We start from the raw sequence: 20,801 nt of genomic DNA on the forward strand, positions 1-20,801 counted from the left end.
ACAAGTCAGAAAAGGGCTAGCAACAGTAGGTGGGCCAGAGTGTACATGCACATTTCCAGATAACATCAACAGTAATACAATCAAGGCACGGCATAAGACAGGGACAGCTCTGCAGTGATAATTTATGACATCTGAATGTGCATCAGATCACAACAAGATCATATTGTACAGCAATTTCATCAGGTAACATGAATACAAAGCCGGCAAAGGTTGTTAGAATAGGATGGGAGGACAAAGTCAGCGTAACCAATAGACTGTCAGAGTCGAGTGTGGGAACAAACAGTCTGTCCCACGGTTGGGTAAAGAAAATTCATAGTCAACAAAGCATGCAGGAGACGTGAGGCAAATAGCAAAATAGCAAAATTCACAATACAATTTTTAAATATATAACGACTTGGGGCTAGCCATTGTAAGTTCAGAGTCACTCGCCCCAACAGTGCCTGTGTGTTGGGGGCGAGCGAAAGCTCGGGAGGGAGGGGGGGTAGAGACAACCACGGCAGATGGTGAACAGCTCGCCAGGTGGAGTCCAAGCAGCAGTGCAGCAGGCAACGGGAGTAGGTGTCACATCCACTTGGGAGAAGCTTTTACTTCTGGAGGAAGTATCTCCCCATATTAGTCAATGTTCCCAAGCAAAACATCCCAATCAATCATATCACATTCTTCCAAGGCTCGACACTGAATCCATAATAGTGAAGTTCTAGACATAGCCTTCAACATTGGTTGGCGACTTGGCAGTATACGGGCGGCAGTTAGCCGAGCGGTTAAAAGCGTTGGGCAAGTAAACGACGGGTTGCTGGTTAAAATCCCTGAGCAGACTGAAAAATCTGTCGATGTGTCCTTGAGCAAGGCACCGAAAAGACTAAAATGTAAATGTAATGATATGCAAAGTGACAGTTTCCAGTCCATCTTTGAAATGGAGGGAATGGGATGTTCTTCAGCTGTAAACACAACCCCACAGCCTTCCTCTCTCCACTCCATTTTAGACCTGTGGAAAAACATCCACTTTACTAAACAATCATGTCTGTACAAGGCTACATACTCTGCTTTAAATGGGTACAGGCTGGGGGAGATGGATTGGGGAAGCTCCCCTTTATCTAAATAACTGCCTCCCAACTCAGTGAGGGCAAAGGCCTACTCCTTCCACTGCCTATGAGAGATTGAGAGAGATATGGGAGAGAGGGAGGAGAGACTCTGCAACAGACAGATCAGTCAGCCCAACTGTGTGCTGCACATGACAAAGCCGTCTTCCCTCAACTCTTCCACCTCTCATCATTTATTTTTCTTAGGGTATTCTCTTCAGTGGGACAGGAAGAACAGGTGTGTGTGTAAGAGAATGAGAGAGCGAGATGGACAGGTCACCACTGTCTGTCAGTGCCATGACTGATGTGCTTCTCCTCTGGCTTGCTACACTACTCGACAACAGTACAGCTGTGGATGTCATAAGGCCTACCTTGCTACGTTCTGTTCTGAACAAATCAGTTCTGTTCTACACACGGACAATCAGTTAGAGAACCCAGGCTAGCAGCATTCATTCATTCATTGTGCTTCCTGAAGACAGATCCTGATTTTTGGCCTAAGAGACAGTGCCTACATCCCAAATGGCACCTTATTCCCTATATAGTGCACTTATTATGACCATGGCCCTATAGTGTACTATATAGGGAACAGGGGGCCATTTGGTACGTACCCTGAGACACAGAGGAAGTAATCTAGCAGCTTAAATCATCTCTGAGCCCAAATATACACAGATGCAGAGTCTCATATGCAGATAAGATGTTGGATAAACAAGTGTGAGAAAGAAGGAAAGAGGCCAAGACGGATTAGTGTAGTGAGGGGTCGCTTTATTATAGCAACTGTGTTGATAATCACTCTTTGCACTTATAGGCCTATCCACCGGATCAGACACCCAAACTGACTAACAACGCCTTGGATACACCCCAAATGGCACCCTATTCCCTACATTGTGCACTACTTTGGACCAGAGCTCCATGGGTAATGCACTATATAGGGAATAGTGTGCCATTTGGGACACACCCCTTGCCTGGAGCAAAGATACTAGCTATTTCGTATCAGGGTGTGCTAGGCCAGGCCGTTTGAAACTGTCATCTCCAGTCCTTACCTCCTTATAAATATTTTTAAAGTGCTGACACTGCAGAACAATAGTGGATTGCTGTACAGAGTACAGACTTTCCCTGTCTGAAAGGCAGACAAACCAAGCACAGCACAGAGAGACTAGAAGGGAAACGTTAGCTTAGCAACAATGACCATGGTAAACACTTGGGCTGGAGCTGAAAGTCAAGGACATAGAGAACAGAACAGCTGGAGTTCAGTGGGAGTGTGCTACAAAAGTGTGTGTATGTATGTATCCTACAGCACGTCTCTGCTGGCCCAGCTTGGTCAGAATAAACACTACTCTGCTGCAGGCCCAGCTTGGACAGAATAAACACTACTCTGCTGCAGGTCCAGCTTGGTCAGAATAAACACTACTCTGCTGCTGGCCCAGCTTGGTCAGAATAAACACTACTCTGCTGCTGGTCCAGCTTGGTCAGAATAAACACTACTCTGCTGCTGGTCCAGCTTGGTCAGAATAAACACTACTCTGCTGCTGGTCCAGCTTGGTCAGAATAAACACTACTCTGCTGCTGGTCCAGCTTGGTCAGAATAAACACTACTCTGCTGCTATCTCGCCTATTAACATCAAACCCCATCAAGACCAAACATGTTGTAAAGAGGATATCTATATTTAGGTCCCAGTTTGCACCCCCTACACACATCAGCCCCTCTACCCCCTGACCCCTTTCAACAGAACTAAGGATGTCTCAGTTCCCACATCATGGGCCAAATGTGACCCATCATCCATCCACCCTTCGTGATGTGACAGCCCCCACGTCCCAAACACCCAAGCTGCTGAACAGCAACAAAGATAGACAAAGACACCGCACTGTTGGATACAGACACACACAGACAGACCAGGGTTGTGTCCAGTAGGCACAAAAGGAAATGCGCCGAAACTGAGTGAAGCGGCGAGGTCCTAACTGAATATAGGCGGCAGGTAGCCAGGTGGTTAGAGCGTTGGACAAGTAACTGAAAGGTCGTTGGTTCGAATACCCAAGCTGACAATGTGAAAAATCTGTATTGTGTCCTTGAGCAAGGCAATCAACCCTAATATGCTCCAGGAGCGAGGTACAGCTGACCAATAACACATTTCACTGCATCTATCCAATGTATTAGAATAAAAACATTTATGAACTTGTCCATTAAGAAACATTTGTTTAACTGTTCCATTGCAAAATGTTTTGCTACGGTGAACCATAATGAACACGATCTAAGCATCAACTCCCAAGTCCCGACAAAACAAAGCACTTGTTAGTAAGAACTCCACTTAGCCAACAAGTAGGTTAACATGTAAACAGTTAAGTCCTCATAGGAGCAAAGATCCTGAAAGAACATCCTGAGATTAACGGACAACTCAGGAGTGTAGGCCTACAAGTTATGTAATCATGCTTCCAACCCCTTGGGTTGTGTGTGTATGACTCTGGGGTGGGGTGGGGGGTTAACTTTAAAGCAAGAAGACAAATTGTGTTTTATCGGCAAATAAAAATTCTCTGTCTAGTTTCTCAAGGATCTTGCCTCTAGGGACAAACTACTATGCTGTTTTTCTTCTTTCCCATCTATCGGTTATGTATGACCTTTTAAAACAAACATCATTTCACAGCAGCACTATGATGTTTTCTTTAAGCAGAGTTCAAATGGCTGGTCAAAATGGGTCAACCACAGTATCGAATCTTACTACAGCTCTATCTTACGAAATAAATTGATCTAAATGAGAATGACCTAAAAATAAAGGTTACATGATAAGGAACATAGGCTACTTCTTCTGGAAAAATAGGCCTGCTATATCTGTGCAAACAATGGCATTTCGTTATGCCAAACTTCTTTCATCAAGTTCATCACATTCTGTGGTCAATCATGACGCAGTCTGCATCCCAAATGACACCTTATTCCCCACACAGTGAACTACTTTTGACCAGAGCCCTATGGACCCTGGTCAAAAGTAGTGCACTATATGGAGAGAATCGGTTCTGAGCCGCACCTGCTTTGTCTAGAACGGTAACAGAATACCTCGGCCTCCAGCCGCCTTACTGCTTCGTCACACGCACACAGCCTCCTGACCTTTTCTTCTGATAAAAGCGTCTAGCTAGCTACCAACTTGGGCAGTTGGCTACCACTGCAGCACACTGACTGACACAAATACCCTCCATTCTCTATTGTGATATTGTTTCAGAGAGCGGGGTAGCGCAGGGCGTCGACCTGATTCAGTGGAGGGCTGAGGTGGGTCACCTTCCTGTGGCCTTTCTCTTTGTTCTCCAGGGAGTCTAGGGAACCAGCCCCAAGACCATTTGAAACCAACAGGCACTAAGGACTGGAGATATAGAGCTAAACTACCAACTCAATAACATGACAGGGATGGGGTGTGTCTCTGGGTAGCCTGTGACGTAGGCCAAAAAATTTAAAATTACCCAACGCTCAAAGATGACCAGCTGTTGCTGTCATGTTTCCTTGTTTGGAAATCACACAGACACTGGAATCAGAGACAAATGAAAGGGAAATGTAATTTGTATACCCTTATTCAGTTCATTTGAAGTTGTGGAGGATTATATTTAGTGCCATCATCAGCACCATCATTGCAACTTGTGTAAAATGCACATTAAATCCTAATAAAACGTGGATGCAAGTACTGAAGAATCCAATACTTACATGCCCTTTGAGGTCATAAAAGGTCTAATGAATAAAGTAGGGATGGGCAATATAGGCCAAATATATCACGGTATTTAAAATAATAATAGGATGGTATGACAGTATTTTGTTTTTTTAATAATAAAATATTTAAAATTTGCTGAGTAGTGCGTGACCCAAGGGTGGCAACAAATACATTTAGTGATTTCAATAGGTCTTTCTCCATTCTGATTGTTTTATACTCTTCAATTAAAAACTTAACCCCCCCCCCCCCAAAGAAATCTGCATTTTCAGCTACTTCCTGCACTAATTTGAGATCATTTCCACACTGCTGCGTAGGGTTGCGCCATAAGGCCAAACAACCTAGGCCTTATTTTTAACAAAATGTTGCAATTGCGATTTGACTTGTGATTTAGAGCCAAAACATTTGGGTGAACTGTTGGAATCATGGAAATATAATAATTATTCAAATTCTATAGCTAGAATATAATAGTGGGCACTTTGAATACAGTGTTTGACATGCCAACGAATGGAAACGCCAGGGGTAATTGTTGACAAGTGTTTCCTAGGGAACCCTATAATATCTGGCTACATTTAATGTTCTCTCTTAGCTACTTCATGTAGCTAACATATTCATGCAGCTAACATATTCATGCTTCGCGTATTCCTCTTTGATTTAAACAATACTGTTGCACAAACAATATGCTGAATGCTGATTTAGGTCTACACTATCACTGGTATTAGCAGGCTGTATAGCTAATTGCATTTATTAGATAACTAGCCAGCTAACTAGAAATTAGCATTAGCGGCTAACAAGCTTTAGGCCCAACTTGCTAAGAAAAGACAAACTAGGTGTGCGCAGATGTAAGACACACAAATGAATAGTGTAATTATAGAACGCTAGTGGATTTATATTAAGAAGCAAAGTGAAAAAATGCATTGCTGTCATCAACGTTGCATGTGGTCTGTTGACCATGAAGTGTCTTGTGGTGGAGGAACAACAAAAGTGCTCCTTGACAGGGGGCGGGGCTAGGTATGTGTGGAAAGCGGCATGGAGAGATGGTATACATAAACATTGTATATACACTGTATATACACTGCTCAAAAAAAATAAAGGGAACACTTAAACGACACAATGTAACTCCAAGTCAATCATACTTCTGTGAAATCAAACTGTCCACTTAGGAAGCAACACTGATTGACAATACATTTCACATGCTGTTGTGCAAATGGAATAGACAAAAGGTGGAAATTATAGGCAATTAACAAGACACCCCCAATAAAGGAGTGATTCTGCAGGTGGTGACCACAGACCACTTCTCAGTTCCTTGCTTCCTGGCTGATGTTTTGGTCACTTTTGAATGCTGGCGGTGCTTTCACTCTAGTGGTAGCATGAGACGGAGTCTACAACCCACACAAGTGGCTTAGGTAGTGCAGCTCATCCAGGATGGCACATCAATGCGAGCTGTGGCAAGAAGGTTTGCTGTGTCTGTCAGCGTAGTGTCCAGAGCATGGAGGCGCTACCAGGAGACAGGCCAGTACATCAGGAGACGTGGAGGAGGCCGTAGGAGGGCAACAACCCAGCAGCAGGACCGCTACCACCGCCTTTGTGCAATGAGGAGCACTGCCAGAGCCCTGCAAAATGACCTCCAGCAGGCCACAAATGTGCATGTGTCTGCTCAAACGGTCAGAAACAGACTCCATGAGGGTGGTATGAGGGCCCGACGTCCACAGGTGGGGGTTGTGCTTACAGCCCAACACCGTGCAGGACATTTGGCATTTGCCAGAGAACACCAAGATTGGCAAATTCGCCACTGGCGCCCTGTGCTCTTCACAGATGAAAGCAGGTTCACACTGAGCACATGTGACAGACGTGACAGAGTCTGGAGACGCCGTGGAGAACGTTCTGCTGCCTGCAACATCCTCCAGCATGACCGGTTTGGCGGTGGGTCAGTCATGGTGTGGGGTGGCATTTCTTTGTGGGGCCGCACAGCCCTCCATGTGCTCGCCAGAGGTAGCCTGACTGCCATTAGGTACAGAGATGAGATCCTCAGAGCCCTTGTGAGACCATATGCTGACACATGCACATTTGTGGCCTGCTGGAGGTCATTTTGCAGGGCTCTGGCAGTGCTCCTCATTGCACAAAGGCGGAGGTAGCGGTCCTGCTGCTGGGTTGTTGCCCTCCTACGGCCTCCTCCACGTCTCCTGATGTACTGGCCTGTCTCCTGGTAGCGCCTCCATGCTCTGGACACTACGCTGACAGACACAGCAAACCTTCTTGCCACAGCTCGCATTGATGTGCCATCCTGGATGAGCTGCACTACCTGAGCCACTTGTGTGGGTTGTAGACTCCGTCTCATGCTACCACTAGAGTGAAAGCACCGCCAGCATTCAAAAGTGACCAAAACATCAGCCAGGAAGCATAGGAACTGAGAAGTGGTCTGTGGTCACCACCTGCAGAATCACTCCTTTATTGGGGGTGTCTTGCTAATTGCCTATAATTTCCACCTTTTGTCTATTCCATTTGCACAACAGCATGTGAAATGTATTGTCAATCAGTGTTGCTTCCTAAGTGGACAGTTTGATTTCACAGAAGTGTGATTGACTTGGAGTTACATTGTGTTGTTTAAGTGTTCCCTTTATTTTTTTGAGCAGTGTATATATATACACACACATATGACATTTGTAATGTCTTTATTCTTTAGGAACTTCTGAGAGTGTAATGTTTACTGTTCATTTTTATTGTTTATTTCACTTTTGTATATTACATACTTCACTTGCTTTGGCATTGTTAACATATGTTTCCCATGCCAATAAAGCCCCTTGAATTGAGAGGAGAGAGATGACTCAAGTAGCCTAAATCCCGAACAAACCTGAATGATCCACCTAAGTCAAAGAGTCTCAAACGCTCAGTAAATATTATAACTTTGACATTTCCATCTAAATAACTCAAATATGTAAAAGACTGCACTTTATCTAGGAACATTTTTACCCATTGCTTATAGCAACCTTCAGCATTTTGGTATTTTAGTGAAGCTCACATTCCAACAGGGTAGAGCTTAGGCCTACGTTTCCGCTTCAATTTAAACAAAGCGTCGTCGTGGCATTGTGAAGGTAAGATAAATCTTGGATAAATTTTGAGGAAGATCAAACTGTGCTTGACCTCAAGAGGCTCCAGGACTGACATGGCGGAAACACTCTCCAGCGAGTGAGAGTGAGTGTGAGCTTGAGAGTGAGCTTGAGAGTGAGAATGGTTGTGAGTGTTTCTGTCACTTTAACCCTCGATCCCCTTGTAGAGTCGAGCAGACCGGAGGTAACCACTAAGGATGTATCCCAAATGGCACCCATAATCCCTATATAGCACACACATTTGGGGCCCTGCTCAAAAGTAGTGCACCATTAAAAGTGCTTTTATACCTTCAGATGTAATAATGCTGTAATTACACTAGTGAAAACATTGTATTAACATGTGGTTATATAGTACCCATGAGAATCATTTAACATAGCTTTGCATGAGTTTCAGTCATATGATTGTCAATGAGCTGCAGGCTAGAAGTTAGGCCCTAGGCCTTAATGACCAGGTAAAAGAGAGGACTGTAATAAACTGTTCAGTTCCTCTCTGGCTGTTTGCTTTCCTCATTGTTCCTGCTCACTGGTACACTTTGTATGCTGAACATGCTGTTATAGGGACAAGAACAGGAGAACAGGGGTAGGGGAGCTCTGCTATGCACCAGCCAGCAACACACAAGGACACACAAACTATTAGAGCTATCCTACTGCATCTTCAGGCTTTATAACATGTTTTATAAGCAAAGTCAACTCACCATTTGCAAGACAGAGGTCAGGGGTTAGGCTAGTTAAGACTTTATGGGCCAAGTCCTAATCTACAGATCACATGCTTCATACAAGACCCATGAATAACCATAAAACTACAAAGGCCATCTATGAGACGGTCACATATCACTGTCTGGCAAAACAGCATTATGACTTCGGCCTAATTAGAATTCAGTGATTTTGTCATTTCTCTCACACTTTAATCTTACCATTAATTAGATCTACATGCATCTCTCGGGAGCTTTGCCTAATGCTCACAAATTCACTGTAAAGCTTGGACCAGTCCTGCAGACAGACATGAGACTCAATTGAGGAGAGGGAGTCTGGAGTCATATGAGACTAACAGTGCTTCTCGGAAAAACATCTTGGAATTCAAAGTGACCAGCTCCACAATCTGCAGCAAATTCATTTTTCAGCACCTCCTTTATCCAAGCCCCCTGCAGGGCGCTTCCACAATGAGAGGACTGGATAGACTGACTGCCTCTTTGCCAAAAACAGTCTGGGAACATTGTCCTGTACTGTGTTCACCTGCTGAGGCTGCCTACCTGCCTGTCCACATGCCGGTCTGTTTGCCCGTCCGCATGCCCGCCTGTCCGTCCACATGCCCGCCTGTCCGTCCACATGCCCGCCTGTCCGTCCACATGCCCGCCTGTCCGTCCACATGCCCGCCTGTCCGTCCACATGCCCGCCTGTCCGTCCACATGCCCGCCTGTCCGTCCACATGTCCGCCTGTCCGTCCACATGTCCGCCTGTTTGCCTGCCTGCCTGTCCGCATGCCCGCCTGTTTGCCTGTCCTCATGCCCGCCTGTTTGCCTGTCCTCATGCCCGCCTGTCCGTCCAAATGTCCGCATGCCCGCCTGTTTGCCTCTCATCATGCCCGCCCGCATGTCCGTCCACATGTCCGCCTGTTTGCCTGCCCGTCCACATGTCCGCATTCCCGCCTGTTTGCCTATCCCCATGTTCGCCTGTCCGTCCCCATGTCCGCCTGTCCGTCCCCATGTCCGCCCGCATGTCCGCCTGTCCGTCCCCATGTCCGCCTGTCCGTCCCCATGACCGCCTGTCCGTCCCCATGTCCGCCTGTCCGTCCCCATGTCCGCCTGTCCGTCCCCATGACCGCCTGTCCGTCCCCATGACCGCCTGTCCGTCCCCATGACCGCCTATCCGTCCACCATGTCCGCCCACCATGTCCGTATGCCCGTCCGTCCGCATGTCCGCCCGTCCGTCCGTCCGCCCGCATGCCCGCCTGTCCTCATGCCCGCCTGTTTGCCTGTCCTCATGCCCGCCTGTCCGTCCAAATGTCCTCATGCCCGCCTGTTTGCCTGTCCTCATGCCCGCCTGTCCGTCCAAATGTCCGCATGCCCGCCTGTTTGCCTCTCATCATGCCCGCCCGCATGTCCGTCCAGATGTCCGCCTGTTTGCCTGCCCGTCCACATGTCCGCATTCCCGCCTGTTTGCCTCTCCCCATGTCCGCCTGTCCGTCCCCATGTCCGCCCCCATGTCCGCCTGTCCGTCCCCATGACCGCCTGTCCGTCCCCATGACCGCCTATCCGTCCACCATGTCCGCCCACCATGTCCGCCCGCCTATCCGTCCACCATGTCCGTATGCCCGTCCGTATGCCCGTCCGTCCGCCCGTCCGTCCGTCCGCCCGCCCGTCCGTCCATATGCCCGCCTGTTTGCCTCTCCTCATGCCCGCCTGTTTGCCTCTCCTCATGCCCGCCTGTTTGCCTCTCCTCATGCCCGCCTGTTTGCCTCTCCTCATGCCCGCCTGTTTGCCTCTCCTCATGCCCGCCTGTTTGCCTCTCCTCATGCCCGCCTGTTTGCCTCTCCTCATGCCCGCCTGTTTGCCTCTCCTCATGCCCGCCTGTTTGCCTCTCCTCATGCCCGCCTGTTTGCCTCTCCTCATGCCCGCCTGTTTGCCTCTCCTCATGCCCACCTGTTTGCCTCTCCTCATGCCCACCTGTTTGCCTCTCCTCATGCCCACCTGTTTGCCTGTCCGCACACATGTCCGTCCACATGTCCGCCTGTTTGTCTGTTTGCCTGTCTGGCCAGCAAAGCTATACCACCAGACAAGAATACAGCAACACACCATGTACCGTCCAGCACCATTATCATATTGTAAATCATTAACACCCAACAAGGTCAGCGTTGCCCTGGGCTTCCGTTTGACTAGTGTAAAACAAACATTTGGAGCGATAAAGAGGCTAGGAGAGATAGATGGGCAAAGAGGTATTAGAGGTAGAGAGAGCAAGAGAGCTGTAGCAATGCAATAACCCTGGCAGAGGATTGTTACATTAGTGGCTTACTTTTCATATTACAGCTGAGAACGAACAGTTAAAGTTGTTATTGACAAATGAAAACATGTCAGTTTCACTTTCACGAGGTTAGAGTAACAACACCTTGAGCTACTTAAGACATTGGCTCGAATCAAGGTTACGCCTTTAAATAGAGAAAATGAACAACTATGGAAGACTTGGCACTTTAATTTTCAATCCCAACCCCCGGCCTGGTCTGCTTGGTCTATTTCGCAATCATTCCCGGAAGTCTTACGATGTTGCGCCTCTGGGTTTAGAAACTCTGTGGTAGTACTGTAAGAGATGTGCTGGCTACATTTTACAGTGATTGCATGAATAATTTTCATAAAATAAACATGGCTTTGAATAATAAGGCGTTAGGTTTCTCCTTGGCTGTTCGACATCTTGCTGATACTGGCTGCAAAAAATCCTGGTTATGAAATAGGAATGAGAAGGCAAAACCACACTGCTTAGGACTTTAGCCTGCTACAGTACACCTGCAAATACTTAGCTAGATGAATCAAAATAGAGGCTTACTGGCAATCGCAATTATGATTATGACAAAAACATGATTACAAGATTCAGGATTCTCCCTCAAAGTCTCTCAAAGAACAGCGTGACAGGAAGAAATCAACAGCACGGAAAGGTTGAAGTTTTATACATCTGGAAATCACAAACAAAGCTCCCCAGCAACCCACACTACTCCCCAGATGTCACGTTGGTATTGACCCCGTCTCTCTCTCCCCCTCTCATGGTTACAGTAAATGGGAGCTATTCTGTTTGTGGGACTCAGGCCAACTTCATTTCCTGTGTCCAGACATAGCAGAGCCCCAAGACCTTCAGATTGCACTGAGAAAACATACACACAAGCCCCTGTCACACACCCCCCCCGTCACCCTTCAGCAGTGTTGTTTCTGTGCTACGTGACTACAAGGACCTGAAGCAGGCCAGACAAACAAACCATGGAGAACAAACTGTGATGTTGATAACAATGTCTTGTACATTGGTTCATGTGCTGACTGACCTGAAACATCGGTTTACAGATTGGTCATTTCACACGGGCTGAGATCATTCTCTCACAGCAGTGTGCGTGAAAGGACAGGATCAGATTCAGATCCAGCAGTCAACTTTACATCACAACCCCATAGCCCATTCATACATACTTCATAGGTTATTAGTGTGTACAAAATAAGTTCTAAATACCTGGGCCCGGTTTCCCGATAGTGATGGAACTTAGGCTTAGGTTTTAACCCTGCAACTTTCCTACAACGGCCGAAGACGTAACATGCGTTTCCCAAAACACAATGCAGAGAGCGAATGGTCGCTAAGTGCGTCGTTGGAGCATGGGTGAACACTGATAGGATCGAAAGAAAGAGAGCACTGCTCTCGGATCAGCTTTCTCCTTTCAACTCTTTCCTTAACATTATAATTATTTCACAATGCTGACGATGGATCAGCTCCTAGAGAGATATTACAGCATACGGCTGCAAATATTCTGGCGGCTTATTCTAATGCTTACCCAATAAAAATGCGTACATATATTAGGCTACACATCATGAAATATGTTGAGACAAATACAGCCAGTAGCCCACAAGTTGCAAAATAGAACTCAAATGGCTGAACATGAAACGTATTTCTATATGATTGAAAGAGCCCTATAGAGCCCACTGTTTATATTTTAATGCAGTCATCTGTTTCATTTGAAGCATATTTTTATATGTCGCTTGTTTGTATCAATTGCAAAGACATTGGAAAGTTTGTATTTGCAGACAACTTTGTTCTGAAGTTATCGGCGGTCACAGAGGCGGATAAACCATGTGATTCTGTTTAGCTGAGATTTCTGTGCATAAAGTGACACGGCAGGGCAAAAAAAGCATCTAGCGACACACTTACAGGCTGACTACACTCGCGTCGCGAGCGCTGCAAAATACATTTAGAAATCTATATTATTCAATTATTGCGCGCGCCAACGAGCGTCTGCTTTGCCAAGGGATAAAATAGAAAGCAGTTCTATTTCTGACGCAGATCACGCTGCAAGTCCTGCCTCTCCCATTTCCTCATTGGATTATAGAAGCAGGTACCCACGTGCCATCTCCTCATTGGTTATACCCACGTGGGTGACTGAAAGACGAACGAGGCCAGTGGCGGTAATGCACCTAATTTATGAAAGTTGCCAATCGCAATATAAAGTCAAGAGAAGAAAAAGCCGGGAAGGAGGAGAGATGACTAGAAACGATTTGGTTGACCGTTTTATGTGTGGATTAATTGTTGGAGTAGAGGACCTTGTGCATTTCAGGTAAAATAACTCAATGTTTATAGGCCAGGACAAATTAGCTAGCAACAGCAAGCTAGCTAAATAGGACAAATTAGCTAGCAAGTGCAAGCTAGCTAGCTAAATTGCCATAAATGTTTAATGCTTTTCGACATGTACCCAAATTAATATAATTGGTTCAGAGTTTGTTTTGATATTTTAACCTGTGTGCCGTGATCGCATTTGGTGTGGGGGGACAAAATACATTTATGCACGATGGAGCACACGTGCAGCCGGTTTGGGTTCCGTGTGTTGGAATCGGCTAAACTTTGATCATTGAGGTAGTAAATGAATGATAGGAAATGAAAGAGACTGGGTGTTGTGTTAGAAGTGAATGGTTCTCTGAAGAAAGACAGAAGGCTTTGGAATGTGTTTGATGGAGGAGAGCGATGTATTGATATAGGGAAGACAGATGGATATCTGTGAATTAGGTGAAGGGGTTGAGGTCAGGAGGTGATGGGTGAGGTCAGTTCCCCTTAAGGGAGTAATCAGGGTTGGTATCTGGTTACCTTCTTTCCCGTGGAGCCATAAACTGTAAGGAGGAGTGTCTTAACCTGTTTGGGCTGCAGGGGCAGTATTGAGTAGCCGGATAAAAGGTGCCCATTTCAAACGGCCTCGTACTCAATTCTTGCTCATACAATATGCATATTATTATTACTATTGGATAGAAAACACTCTAGTTTCTAAAACCGTTTGAATTATATCTGTGAGTAAAACAGAACTCATTTTGCAGCAAACTTCCTGACAGGAAGTGGAAAATCTGAAATCGATGCTCTCTTCTAGGGGCTGCCTATTAAAGTCCTTGATATTTATTAGTTTAGATGCACTTCATACGTCTTCCACTAGATGTCGACAAGCAGTGAGAGAAGAAATTGAGTGTGTAACTTGATCTGGGCTCGAATAATAGCTCTTGGCATGACGTGTCACCAGTTTCCTGTTTTCTGGAGAGCGCGCGAAGGGACCTGGTTTTGCCTTACATTTACATTTAAGTCATTTAGCAGACGCTCTTATCCAGAGCGACTTGCAAATTGGAAAGTTCATACATATTCATCCTGGTCCCCCCGTGGGGAATGAACCCACAACCCTGGCGTTGCAAGCGCCATGCTCTACCAACTGAGCCACACGGGACCTTCTGTACAGCTGTCGTTATAGACGACTAATATCTCCGGCTTTGATTTTATTTGATACATGTGACTATCATCGTAAAGTATGTTTTTTCAATATAGTTTCATTAGATTATTGAAATTTTTTCGGGACGTTAGGCGTGTTGCGTTGTGTGCCTTTGTTTAGGAAGGAGAGCTTAGCGCCACTTTGCTAGCTTTCCGTGCTAATTGACTGGAGAAGAGGACATTCTAAATCCAAACAACGATTGTTCCCGACAAAGGACCCCTTGTACAACATTCTGATGAAAGATCAGCAAAAGTAGGACCCATTTTATGATGTTATTTCATATATCTGTCGTACATGTGAACTAGTCGTTTGCGGCCAGGTTTTGGGTACTCTCTCGCCATAACGTAAACTGCATATCGTAATGAAGTTATTTTTAGAATTCTAACACGGCGATTGCATTAAGAACTAGTGTATCTATCATTTCCTATACAACATGTATTTTTTAGTTATGTTTATGAATAGTTATTTGGTCAGAATATGTGTGTCAGAAAAAGTGTCAGAAAAATATCCGGACGTTGTGGGAAAAAGATGCTACGTTAGCACAATGTATAACCACTGATTTCAGCTCTAAATATGCACATTTTCGAACAAAACATAAGTGTATGTATAACCTGATGTTATAGGACTGTCATCTGATGAAGCTTATCAAGGTTAGTCAAAAATGATATATCTTGCTGGTTTATTCGCTATCGCTAACGTGCCTATTGCTATCGCTAACGTGCCTTGATGAATGAATGCGGTAGTGTGGTAGGCTATTGTAGTAAGCTAATATAATGCTATATTGTGTTTTCGCTGTAAAACACTTAAAAAAATCGGAAATATTGGCTGGATTCACAAGATGTTTGTCTTTAATTTGCTGTACACCATTGATTTTTCAGAAATGTTTTATGATGAGTATTTAGGTATTTGACGTTGGTGTCTGTAATTATTATGGCTGCTTTCGGTGCAATTTCTGATTGTAGCTGCAATGTAAACTATGATTTATACCTGAAATATGCACATTTTTCGAACAAAACAGATTTATTGAATAACATGTTATAAGACTGTCATCTGATGAAGTTGTTTGTTGGTTAGTTTGGTTGGTTCTTGGTTAGTTAGGTTGGCTTTGTGCATGCTACCTGTGCTGTGAAAAATGTTAGTGCTTTTTTGTATTTGGTGGTGAGCTAACATAAATATACGTGCTGTTTTCGCTGTAAAACATTTAAAAAATCGGACATGTTGGCTGGATTCACAAGATGTGTACCTTTCATTTGCTGTATTGGACTTGTTAATGTGTGAAAGTTAAATATTTCTAAAAAATATATTTTGAATTTCGCGCCCTGCACTTGAAGTGGCTGTTGTCATATTGTGGCCGGCTTCAGGCTTGCAGCCATAAGAAGTTAAGTAGGATGCATATAAAACTGTGATGTCTGAAATGTTTTACGGTCTGATTTCAGCTGTACAGAACTTTTGGGAAAGATTAAACGTGGTTAAAGCTTCTCTAGTGTCCGTGAGTTATTTACTCTGAAAAATAAGAACCTAACACGTGTTAGCTGTTCTACGAGTGGTCTATGGTAGGCTGTAGATGAGTGTTTAAGTTAAACGTCAATAATGATGGTTTTGGGAAACAGCACAGAGATTTAACGATGTTCCTACGAAGGTTCTAACAATGAACTTAGCCTTAACTTCTTGAGGGCCGGTGGCAGTATTCGGTATTTCAGATGAAGCTAGGATATGCATATAATTGGTAGTATTGAATAGAAAACACTCTGAAGTTTCTAAACCTGTTAAAATAATGTCTGTGAGTATAAGAGAACTGATACGGCAGGCGAAAACAAGAGGAGAATCCATCTGGAATAAAATTTTAAAAAATTGAGGTGTCTGCCCATCCAAATCCTTGTTTATGAGAAGATCAAAGGAATACCTCACAGATTGCAGTTCCTAGGGCTTCCACTAGATGTCAAGTCTTTATAAAGAGTTTTAGGCTTGTTTTTTGAAAAATGAGCTAGAATTTGTAGTTTTTCTAGGTGGCTCACATTTTGACTGTAGTATTGTGGCGTGCGTGGATGAGGGCGCGCACTTCATTATTTATCTACGGTAATGAACATACTATTCTCCGTCTTAAATTGTATCATTTATTTACATATTAGGGTACCTGAGGATTGATTAGAAACGTTGTTTGACTTGTTTGGACGAAGTTTATTGGTAACTTTTGGGATTCATTTGTATGCAATTTGATCGAGGGAAACAGGTGGATTACTGAATCAAGCGCCCCAACTAAACTGACTTTTTTGGGATATAAAGAAGGACTTTATCGAACAAAACGACCATTTGATGTGTAGCTGGGACCCTTGGGATTGCAAACAGAGGAAGATCTGCAAAGGTAAGTGATTTATTTTATCGCTATATCTGACTTTCGTGACGCTTCTGCTTGTTTGGAAAATGTTTGTAATGCTTTTGTACACGGGGCGCTGTCCTCAGACAATCGCATGGTATGCTTTCGCCATAAAGCCTTTTTGAAATCTGACAAAGCGGCTGGATTAACAAGAAGTTACGTTTTTAAACGATGTAAGACACTTGTATTTTCCTGAATGTTTAATATTACGATTTTGTATTTTTAATTTGGCGTGCTCCGATTTCACCGGATGTTGTCGAATTTGATCGCGGTAACGAGATTTCTGCACTAAGAGGTTTTAAGATGCTTTTAGGAAGCCGGGCCCTGGTAATTTCTTTAATGAAGTGCTAACGAACACCCTAGTCCTGCTCTACAAGGTTAACACGAGTCGTAATCACTCAGTCAGATTGTGTAAAGAAATCCAGGCTACGCGATATGGTTTGTACTGTACCACTCTGAACATCAGGAATGCTTCCAGGCTGAAAGCTTATGTAATTCTACATCTTGGCTCTGGTTCTGAACCAGCTGTGCTTTGTGCCAAAATAAATTATTAAAGTACAAAAGGGCAATTCCACGGTAACGATGTTTGGCATTTATATGCCAAATGCATTTATATGCATTTATATGCCAAACAAAAAACATTGATTTCAAAGTTGAACAAACCATACAACTCTATGAACAAGGATTAGCCTACTTTTAACAATTTACACTGAACATTTTACAAAAACACATTTACTGGAAAAACTGTGCAGATGCAAAGTTTGGTAACGGAGATTCTACAGCAATTCTATCAGTTTTTGTATGTGATCACGTTTTTCAGAAACTCTTAAAGGAAAATCCACTCACAAGATCTTCGTATTTTTTTTCCCATTAGTCCACTGTTGACACAAGCCCAAATTGTTTGACATGTCAGTATTCATGTTTCAAGATGCAAACTGTCACCGACCACATCATCATCATGCTATCCAAAGTGAAACCACCTTCGCCACGGTTGCACACCACGGCTGAAGCTAATTGGCAAAATAATTTGTCTAACTCTTCAAAACTGCGAACACACATCAAACCACACACGAAACCAACTCACGTTTGAATTCATTTCATGGCCGCTAGCATTTCTTAATGAACCAAATCTCAAATGAGGCCAATACTTTCAGGTAAACCCCTTTACCATTTGTTTGACAATAAATCAAAGTATTTACTTATTCCTAATTTTTTTCTTCTTCTAATCTTATTCCTAATTTTAATGGAGAATGTTTGAAAAATGCATATATGCCTTCATTTCTCAAAAATAGACTTGACACCTAATTTGAAATGCTCCTATGAACTTCACTTGTTGATGCTAACGGATCTTTTTACATGGAAATTACAAACCACATGAATAATTCATTAATAATTCAATCAAAATATGGCATGCCTTTGAAATCAAAGTCATGAAATGTCTTTAAAAGGCTTGCGAGTTGTTTTATTTTACATGTCCCTAATTCTTCAAGCATGAGTCATTCAGTCAGGGGCCTTCTCCTAGAATAATAAGAGCATTTCTGACATGCAGGCCGGTCTGTTCTTTTTCCTTAACTCTCTCCTGTAGTTTTAGAAATATAAGCTACTGGCAACACTTTCACAAGTCTGGTAGAAATGTAGTCAATGGTCTCAATGCAGACACGCATCCTGTGATAGTCTACTTGGTGGATCCACCTGTGTTAGTTCTGCAAACACTCACTTATCAGCACAGGTGTGGCACACCCACCTGTATGACGTCATCAAGAAAAACACAGGCCACGTCCCAAAGGCCACCCTATTCCCTATATAGTGCACTACTTTTGACCAGGACCCATATGTCTCTGGTCAGAAGTATTGCACTATGTAGGGAATCGGGTGGCATTTGGGACACACACACGAAGCATGTGACCCCAAGTCAGATAGGCAGCTAGTTTGCTCAAGGAGGAACGTCTGTGCCCTACTGTTTAATATGTAAGATAAAAACCAACACAGCAGGAGAAACTAAAGAGCCCCTAGCCACTGTATAGCTAGCATATACCTCTACCAACTGATGTCTATTGCTGGTCCTATATCTTACTTTCAAGTTCTATTGTTTTAGTCCTTGTTGCCACCTTTATTATTCTGTGCATCTTGTAAAGTACTAGACCACTAGCTACCTTTTAATTCTTGGTTAATGTTTTTTGCCCTTATTCATTAAAGCCTATTTTAATGGTTGCTCACAATGTGGTGATGTAAAGTAAATTAGAATGCCACTAGAAATTAAATGTATTATTATTTATATGGTATAGGCTGGCCTCTGAAGAGATGACAGACCTCCCCTGTGCAATACCTGTATTCAGAGAAGCACGTTAGCGCCGGAGAGAATGCCAGACACCAGTTCTGTCTACGGCCTGTCTATAGCCCCAAATACTGTCTGTGTTCGGCTGGCCTCTCAGGAGACTACAGACCTCCTTAGCGTAATTCCTGGTTTTCACGGCAGTGCGTCACCACACAGCAAAGCGTTTATCTTGAACATGTAAAAACATTTTTGTGAACATTTCCTCATACAGGCATCAACATTAACATAAATGTCATCTAAGTTACTTCAAGGATATATATATCTAAGTTACTCAGATATACAGTAACCTGTAAAACACTGAATACCAGACATGAGTTCTAAGTCCTGTTTCTCCTGTACGAATAGAATATGTACAATAGGTACAAAGTACCTACTTTACCTGAAAGTGCTGAATCTAAGGCTCTCTCGTTGGTCAATATTATGCAAATTATTTGGCTATTTATATACACATTTGTTGGCAGAGTTTTTTTCTCTCCCACATCTATTCATGAACAGAACATGTAGGAAATAAAGTTATTGAAAAGCAGGCTATGAGTAGAGGGATTGTTACTGCAACTTCTAACCTGTTTAAAGGTTATGTGGACAGTACCAAAATACACAGCGAAATTAAAGCATGATATATAGGAGTTATGTTTACTCATTGCCTGGGAAGCCCACATAGAACAGCATATAATGCTATATTCTATGTCGGGCAGAAATGAGCTTTTGAATCAGGAAAGTTCCCTCTCACGACCTCTACAAGTCAGAATGTTTAATAAAATGATATGTTATGTTAAAATATAATTATATTCAACATTCTAGCTTGTAGAGGTCGTGAGAGGAAACGTTCCTGATTCAAACGCTCATTTCTGCTCGACGTTGGAGTCCAGGCAGGTTTACTCATTGCATGTTTATAATGTGTCCCATGAGGGGGCGTATGGGACGAGGAACATTGGAAAGGAGATAGGCCTATTGACTTAACAATTGTAAAACAGTAGACTACTTCGCTGATGTCTCAGCCTCCAATGTCTGAAAAAGAAAGCCTATATTGGGAACACGTCGGGTCTCACAACACGTCTTGCACAAAAAAAGTGTAACGTTAGTCTCCCACCTGAAGTGTTTTGCCTTTTATCCTAAACTACCTTTCTAAAAGCTATTCGTGACATAGCCTACACTGCCCGACATGTTATGTAATTACATTGTTTTGTGACTTCCATTTGCCATGTACATTTCCAGTTGATATAAAAGTCGTCAATTTGTTTCCCAAAAATTACTCGAGGGTTGAAATCAGTGACAAGTGAGGTCCATGTGAATTGCATCAGGCAAAGTGCGCCACGGTAAAAGTTTGGCATCAGATTTCAAGTTATCCTCGTATGTTGTTTCCATAAAAACATAAACACTTACCATTGTGATGCGGGTTGGAAAGGAGTTTGAAGCGTTGAAAAGTAGCTCCGTTGAACTGGAATCTGACAAACTTTGCCGAACTTCATTTACGAAGAAAACTAGTCTTCCGCTTCCGGAGGGAGTAAAGTAACATAACAAGGGGCGGGCGGCCAGCGAGTCTGTATTCATATCTAGGATGAGATGACGTCTTCCACTAGGATATTCTGTAACCTGCTGGTGGCATACGCGTAGTGCAAACATCAGTGAAATACAGTAGGCGCCTAGTAATAGTAAATTTAAATTTTAGTGAAAAATGTGAATGTATTTGAACTTCCTCGGAGCAGGTCCTGACAATAAAACAAAATGAATAAAATGTAATAACTTTA

The 20,801-nt window shown here is 43.6% G+C and overlaps 1 protein-coding gene across 5 annotated transcripts in view; it reads right to left on the bottom strand.

The window, feature by feature from the left end:
* Positions 1 to 20,541, bottom strand: part of LOC120064265 (protein ITPRID2-like) — a 56,236-nt gene extending 35,695 nt beyond the window's left edge. For 4 of the 5 annotated variants that reach the window (XM_039014708.1, XM_039014707.1, XM_039014704.1 and 1 more), the window contains exon 1: positions 20,437 to 20,541. The gene's annotated coding sequence lies outside the window, so the exon portion shown is untranslated. Of the gene's footprint in view, positions 1 to 9,116; positions 9,487 to 20,436 lie in introns of those variants that run through there. The other variant, XM_039014705.1, reaches the window with a different exon arrangement.
* Between the last annotated feature and the right edge of the window lie 260 nt (positions 20,542 to 20,801).

Source organism: Salvelinus namaycush, chromosome 19 (genome assembly GCF_016432855.1).
Source record: "Salvelinus namaycush isolate Seneca chromosome 19, SaNama_1.0, whole genome shotgun sequence".
Taxonomy (NCBI): Eukaryota; Metazoa; Chordata; class Actinopteri; order Salmoniformes; family Salmonidae; genus Salvelinus; species Salvelinus namaycush.